The following is an 8,137-nucleotide window of genomic DNA, read 5'->3' on the forward strand; positions in this document are numbered from 1 at the left end:
GACTGAATGGTTTTCAGAAATGTTTTTTTGTTTTGTTTTGTTTTGTTTTGTTTTGTTTTGTTTTGTTTTAATTTTCAATGGGATGCTATTGAGTTTTTCCATTTTGATAAGACGGAAATTCTTTCCCCTAAAAAGGAAAGAAAGAAAGAGAGAAACTGCTCAGGAGGCATGACTATCAGGAAGATTTCCTTAAAAGAGAGGCTAATAAAAAAAGAAGGAATTTTATCACATTGTTAATTTTCCAGATTCCTTGGATGACACAACATGTCAAGCACCATCACTCACATTATTTGCCATGGCAGATCCTGCTTGACACAGTGAATCACAGTCGCCCAGGGCATGTGACTGGCAGCCATTAGTGTAGCAGGGCTGGTAAATCACTGGTTTTCATTTACACCTACCTACTGCACACATGCAAAAGCTGCGGTCGCACGTGCAGCCAGCTGCTCTTGGCCTGTTTGCAGATTCAGAGAGACCAATAGCAAGGGACAGAGAGTCCTTTTCAGCACTCCTATTTCTTTCCAATTCTCTGTGCAAAATGACTATATATTTCCATTAAAACACCAAAATATCTTTCTGGGTGTAAGACTAACTCTGCATAAGATAGAGAAATAAAAACTGTATAAACAATCTTAGCATTCAAAAGACTTTCCAAGCCAATTGCAGTATAAAGAATTCAGTGTAAATTTGTGCTGACCTTGGATACGAAATGCTCTCTCTCTGCCAATAATTTGCGTAGTGGATATTGCTTTTGAGTCAGGAATACAGTAAATTTCAGTCTGAAGGTTTTAAAGGATGAAAAGAAAGTAGAGACTGAGTCTCAGATTAGAAAGTCCTCCACAAGCCAGAAGGGACACCAAAAGAGTCAGCAGAATTTCCTTCCTAGAGGGAGGAGAGAATTGCATTGTTTTTAAGGAGTAAATGTCTGTGTTTATTTATGTGTGCTAATCTGTCCGCATGTTCTGTCTGGAAGCTGATAAAGTAAATTGTACATAGGGCAGAGATGACAGAAAATGGCTGTTCAAACTACACCTGCTGCCCTGACAGCCGAATGCCTTCCCATCAACCTGGGCACACCTTTGCGTTTAGGGCAGAGGGTAGTGTGGACCCGTGCACCTCATGCTACACGCATGGGAACCAGCAGCTGGATCCAGAACCAGCCTGCATGAAAGCAGAATGGAAAGGAGAAGAAAAATGTTTTCTGGATTCTGCACCAAAAGGCTTTGCTCAGACTGCTCTCTAAAAATTTCACAGGCACGCAACATGCCATTGGGACTTTTGTGATCCACCCAGCTGCAAGGACGGTGCCTCAGCACAGACAGAGCAGCGCTGTCCCTCTGCCAGCACCAGCCTTGGAGGGTCTTCCCCAAGCCATGGGCAAGGTACTGAATAGTCCCAATCCTCCCTGCTCTTGTCAGTGCTTTCCGCTTTCTTCCTTGCCCTCCTGTTACATCAGCTCCTCGGGGTGTCTCCAACATCTCCCCTACCCCTTCAAACCCCATAGTCCTATCAATAGGGCACTTCTTGAGTACTTCTAGAATAGTGAAAGTTAGTGGAGGGCACCTTGCATATGCTAAACACCACTGACCTGTGAGCAAAGGATTCTCTGAAATGATGGAAGAACTGAATGCATCTGAAAGTTGCAGTCCTACACCTTCGAAGCATCAGTCTTAATCACAGTTTGTTGTATGCACTGCACGTGCCTTTAGCAAGATACTCTCTACTGAAAGACTGTTTAGTCTCAGTGTAATATCAAGCCAGCACAGGTATTTCCTCTTACAGGTTGATGTTGTAGAGCATAAATTGTAGTTGCTATTTCTCTGTCTCTTTTTAACACATACAACTATTTAGTGAGTCATTCACGCTACATGATCTTATCTAGTTCAGTCGTAATAAACATCATCTCATGTTTGTAGAACACCTTTGTCCCATAGGACCTGAAAGTACTTAACAGAATTGTACTGTTTTCCTGGATAGACTCATTTTTATTCAATAAGATCATAATGTGCTTTGTACAGTCAGAGATTTTTTAAGCGAATCTTTAGATGTGTCAGCCCTTGCCCAAGAGAATTTCAGTAAATATGCCTAGATCATTGATTCATGTAATTCTGGACCTCTTCCACTTTATTCTGAAAAGTCAATATTTTTGAAGGATTTGGTATAGGAATGTTAGTACAGTACATTGGTAAAGACAGCTCTTCTTCTGAGGGGATATGAATGCTAGCACCAGAAAAATACTGTAAATATTAAGAGAATATTGCTCATGACAGAGGAGTAGATGAAGTAAAATGAGGCCCTGACTAGGCACATGCATCGTTTATTGGGCGGGCACTTCCAACGGCAAGGAAGGGATTCCTGCTACATGGCATGACAAAAGAGATGTCAAGAAATGCAGCGTGGTTTACAAATATGCTTGACTTGCTGCCTGAAGGCATATTCCACCACCTTCCCCAAATCCTGAGTGATAAAAGTATGGAGTGCATGGCACTGTGGAGGACCACGGGGGAAAGTGTTGGATAAGGTTTCAGAGAAGACATGGCAAGGGAGTCCCACCTCTGCCCATGGCATGTTGCACTGTGGATGTCACCAGACCACTCACACTTCATGGTGCTTTTGTCTTCCCACATGCTCAAAAAGGAGCCACTTTCAGCTATCTGGCCGCACTGCCGCCCGGGGCTGTCCCTGTCATCCCCATTCTCCTCATCTGCACGGTGCAGGAAAAAACCTGTTTACTATGGTGACATAAAGGGCTTTGAGACGATGCGGTGTAAAGCACTGAGTAAATGTAGATGACAGCCAGGTCACTAAGAGTAAAGAGCATTTGACCTTTCTTCCTCTGTTTGCACAGGGGATGGAAAGGGAGGAGGTGGCTTCGAAGTAGGATGAGCTATTTCTGTTGATATTATCGATGTTGATGATTCTTCCAGATGAGCTGAGAACAAAGGACTCAAACATACACATCTGCCCAAAATATAGTAATACGCCACTTTGCAACGTCTTTGTAGCTACAGGACAGTGTCCAAGTGACACCCTGCCTCCTGACACCCTGCCCTATTACTAATACCAGCGGTGTAGGCAGACTGCTGACACTCTGACCAGTATGTACGGTATAGACAGACTGCCAGCACCCTGCCCTCTGCTTGACAGTATCCTGCCCACGTTATTCACGTAAGCTATGCTCGTCTCGTCTCACTACCCATTGGTGGAGCCAAGGGATGGCGCAACTCTTTCCGCATTCAAAAGGGATTTGCATCATTGGCTGTTGCTCCCAGATGATGGGACACCAAGTGCCCCTGACAGCGCACAGGCGCCATGGCATCACTTATGAACCTGTGTTTGCTGTTGGTTGAGTTGATGTATGGGCACATTGTTGCTCATCGTTCCCACTGCCTCAATAAAGTTTTGTTTTATAAAGTGTTTTCAGACTCCGTTACTGTTTGGACCATACCAAGTTAGCAATCTTAGAGCAAGTAAGGGTTTTTGATGAAGACACAAGAGTGAGAAGGTTTATGTTCAAGCAGGAGATGATTTAGTACTTCCAAGCACCCAATCGATATTGCAAAATTATCTCAGCAAAAAGTGTTCAGCTCCTGGCAGGGTCAGAATGGTTCAGCTTCCTTTCACAGTTTGAAAACAAGCAAACAAACAAACAAAAGCCTCTTTCCATAGTACCCTGCAGCCTTGTTCTCCAAAATATCCCTGGAAAATGAGGGCCCTAGAGCTGACCCTAGAGAAAAGAAATCCTGCAACACATCCCATAACAGGAGACATTTGTTGGGGAGTCCCCTGATCTGAACTTCCTAATCCTGCTGCATGCGATCCTTACCATCTGTCGGGCCTGACAAAATGGTAAGTCAGTTGGTTTCCCCTAATTGATTGCAGTGGGGTTTGCAGGTCGCTTTTGCTGGGAACTTCTTGGAAATCCTTAGAGAACAAAAGGCATTAAGTGCTCGGTGGTAGAAAGGAGGGACGAGTTTGGGAGGTTCTTGTGAATGCCCAGCTCTAAAAGAAACAAGTCTGAGGTAGGTCATGGGGGAGACCAGGCACAGTCGTTCAAACCCACCTATTTTCTTAGGGGAAGCAACTTCACTTGTTTCACCTAAAGACAGAATAAAGGAGAAAAGCAAAGGGAGATGGAGACTCACACAGATCTGCTCCAGGACCACTGAGTTCTTGAGCAAGACATGTGGCCTCTCTGGCCTCTTTCTTGCATATTCTTTCTCCCAGTCATACAAGTGGGATAACTACACATGCTGCAGGATAGGTGCTGAAAGGAGAATCACACAAGTCTTTGTTCTGTGCTTTGGAGCCAAAATCTGTGCTACAAGTGGGGGAGATTAATGCTATTAATTCCAAGATAAAATCCTGTATGAAGCTAATAGAACTATTTGTTATCAGGACACTCTTTCCTCTGACCCCAGGGTTACTGCTGAAAGCTTTGTATTTTCTTCATTTCTTGCTGGTATGCAGCAGCAGAGAGGGAAAATTACTGCTATACACACAGGTTGTCTGAAAGTTAGGAAAAGTTACCTGAAAGAGGTAGATGGTCAAGGACATTAAAAAACATGGTATTGTGCAAGCAGATGACCAAATCTTTAAGACAGAGGCCGTCACCATAAAAGCTACACAGTCTTGGTCCAATGTCACTTGGGACATGCCTTCAGTAACAGTTGAGAAGGGGCTGCTTGTCCAACACATGCCATCTCATCTGACACCACAGGACATTTAACCAACAGCACATTGCAATGGATGACATCGAGTAGCAAAAGGAAACAGATGAAATATGGGATGTGCAAACTAGGCCAGAAATTGCTAAATATGATGTTATTTGTTCCTGTCTTCCTAGAGGAAAACTAGTAGTTGCTTGATCTAACCACACGGGTCAGATCAACTGGGACAGCTACCAGAAACCAGACGGTCCTCCTGCGCTGGGCAAGGCACTGACCCAACCTGACAATTTTTGTGTTTAATCACTATGTTAAGCTCCAGGGGGGTGATTTTTCAATCATCAGATTCATCTCAGCAGACCTTTCCAAGCTTGATTTTACCATTTTTGCCTAAGGGAGGACAACAAACACGACTGCTGAAATCTCTGCTTTCTGAGGGCTAAAAATACAGGTGAAAGGAGATTTCATTTCAAACACTTAAAGCCACCCTGTTTTTCAGAAAAAAAATCCAAGTTTTCATGTTCGTATCACGGCCTGTGTGGAATAAATCAAGCATTCGTGCTCAGTTCTTGCTCTCAGTGCTTAGGCGAGAACTCGGGTACTAAACCTCTTACTAAATGCAGAGGAGGACAAAAGGCAGTGGACCCAGATTTGATGGCATTAAGGCTGAAAGTACTGCTGCTTTCACCTAGTCATTGCAGCCCAAAATCACATTTTACGGGTGAGCGTTAGTGGACTGCGTTGAGCACTGCCTGGTGATTCAGCGCACTGTGTCCCTACCGCTGGCCAGACCCCTCTGCAGCACAAGCAGGACTCACAGTGACGGTGAAAAAACTTAGGAGCTGCTTGCTTGAAATAGCCTCTGTGACGCTGACATTGCAGTTAATTAATTGTTAACCTTCAAAGTCGTTATTGACTGCAGACTGACAGCAAGCCCGGGAACAGCCTAGGATGGGTCTCCCCTTGTTACCACCCTTCCAGCTGATACAACCGAGGTCTGATCACACTTTTCCACGCAGCAGCAGTGCTGCTTGCACTGGATAGGTTCCCTCCACCACCTGCCCCAGTGCCCTGCCACCCCTTATTCCCTCCCATTTGCCCACCTTTGGTGGGTGCCAGCGTGCCTGCGACTGTGTGGTGGGTTGGTGGGGAACACAGCCAACACCACCCACAAAAAGCGGTGTTCTTCTGCTGCACCAGTATTCTGGTCTGCCTTTTTGGCCACACAAATAGCCCAGCCGGCCACAGGCAGCAACGTGACCGGGGCCAGAGATCAGCAGGACTGCCTGAGGGAGAGTAATGCTGATGAAAAGGGATGTCACACCATGGCCACTGAGCAATCTTTCTCAGCCTAAGCTTAGCGGGAAGGTTATTGCTTCTGTTTCAGACCAGACAGAGGGCTCGAATGCCTGAGAACTTGCTTGCTTTCCTCCAGATATATTAATTGGTCTGATAAAAAAATGCCTCTCCCTATGACCTTCATCTCATGCAGAACATAAACAACCCTTAATATAAACAGCAAACTCCAACTACATGATGATTATTTAGTATGAAGTGAAAATGGAATATGCTGCTTTATGTTAGCCGCACAGGAAGGCAACAACACAGCCATTAAGGGTCTACACAGACCCAACACAGGAAAACACTGGCAGACCCAAGAATGCGATGGAGCTGGTATTATGGACATGTGGCTTCAGTTCCCAGTCATGCACAGGTTTCCATGTGGGTCAAGCAAATTCCTCACTCCTGGATGTAAACTAGGGGGAATATTGCTGCTCACATCCCAGGAGCTTCCAGGGCACCAAGGGGCTGATGTTTGCAGTCTTTAGCAGCCATGGGTGCAGAACTTTTCTGCTGTGGTCGGGGACACTGTTTTGCCGCTACTGGCCTGTATTTTTGCAACTTGTAAACACAGGGACACTTCAGAGAGCCTGGAGTGAGCTGGTGCACATGGAGTCATTCCTTGTTTGGCTCTCTGGAGACTGGGGCTGCAGAGCGTCCACCTCACAGGAGCGAACACCAGGGTGAGCAGGAGTGTCCCTTACACCCACCGGTGGAGAAGTCTGCCAGGAGTGATGGGACAAGGCACTGGATCCTTCCATCCACAGGCACAGGGGCTGAGGTAGGCCTGGAGCAGACCCACAGCTGCTCACCACCTGTGCTACATGAAATAGCAACCTGGAATTGCTGTCAGCACTATCTGAACCCATATTCAGCAGAAATCTGTTTATCTCTGTCCTTACACTCCCTTTTTATCACAGACTAGAGGTAAAGAAACTTTATACCTGAGATAAGGAGGGTATCCATCACTGGGAGCCAGGAGGTCAGAGTTTCACCGTGGTAGGTGCCAACCAGGAACTCCCATGCCCTAATGAATTTACAGACCGGCCAGCACTAAAGAAGAGTGAGTGACTACTGACGTCACGGAGAGCATAAAACAAGTCCTGACCATAAATAATAACTTTATTCTTGTTCTTTGCACAACATTAATAAACTAGTGTAAACCTACTCTTTGCACAGATCAAGAATTGATCGATAATAAAAGCAACTTCTTATCACAAGCGGGCACTTTTACGGTCCCAGTTAAAGCGCAAGATGAACTAAAGGATGTCACCCCTCACAATAATTTCAGCATGTTTGTACATTTAAAAGCTGAGTGGTACTGCTCATTTCTACTTTTGGTCTTCAGAGCCACACCACGAGCACCAGAGTCTAAGGAGCCTCCTGCCATCCCGCAGCCCAGAAGCATGGAAATGTCCACCTGTTCACCCTGGCGCTAACACTGCCTTCCCGGAGGGCTTCCCATCCAACCAGCAAAGGAGGGGTGATTCTAGGTGGTCAGAGCTGGCTGCTGGGATAGACAAGCCCCACGATGAAATTGGGAAAGGAGCTCAGGAAACTATTTCAAAGCAGAGGCTTCATGGAGTAAGTGATAAGGCATGTCTTCCCCTCCTTAGGCCAGCAGCAGCAGCTGAATTTGGGAGAGCAATGCATCCAGAGCAAGGGCCTTGGCTCAGCGCTCCCTTTCCTTCTTGGCTGGGAGAGAGCCCTTTTCCATTGACTGTCATGGATCCTGGCAGTCTTTACTTAGGTTTCCACAGATGGCAACAAGTCAAGGGGCCTAAGCAAGGAAAGCAATTAAGTTTTCCACGCAAGCTGGATCTACCATTGCTGGAGCAGACTGGCGTGCTCAATGCGTACCACAGGACTGGCCTTTGGAGAGATTTCAGGAAGGTGGAGGGACATATTTTATCCTTCAGTATTCTGATTTCTGCATTGGCACAAGCACAGTTGCAGCAGTAGATCTGCAGGCTTTAAGGCCAGTGGGATGGTTACAGTCATCTCATCTGCCCGCCTGCGTACGGGAGCCTGTCGGTTTTCCCTGGTGACGTCCCCGTCCAGCACAACGCTGCGCAGTTCAGCAAAAGCACACTCCTCGGAAAGACAGCCAGCCCTGATTTACAGGCTCC

The sequence above is a fragment of the Vanellus vanellus genome (assembly GCF_965231255.1).
Source record: "Vanellus vanellus genome assembly, chromosome: 2".
Lineage (NCBI taxonomy): Eukaryota > Metazoa > Chordata > Aves > Charadriiformes > Charadriidae > Vanellus > Vanellus vanellus.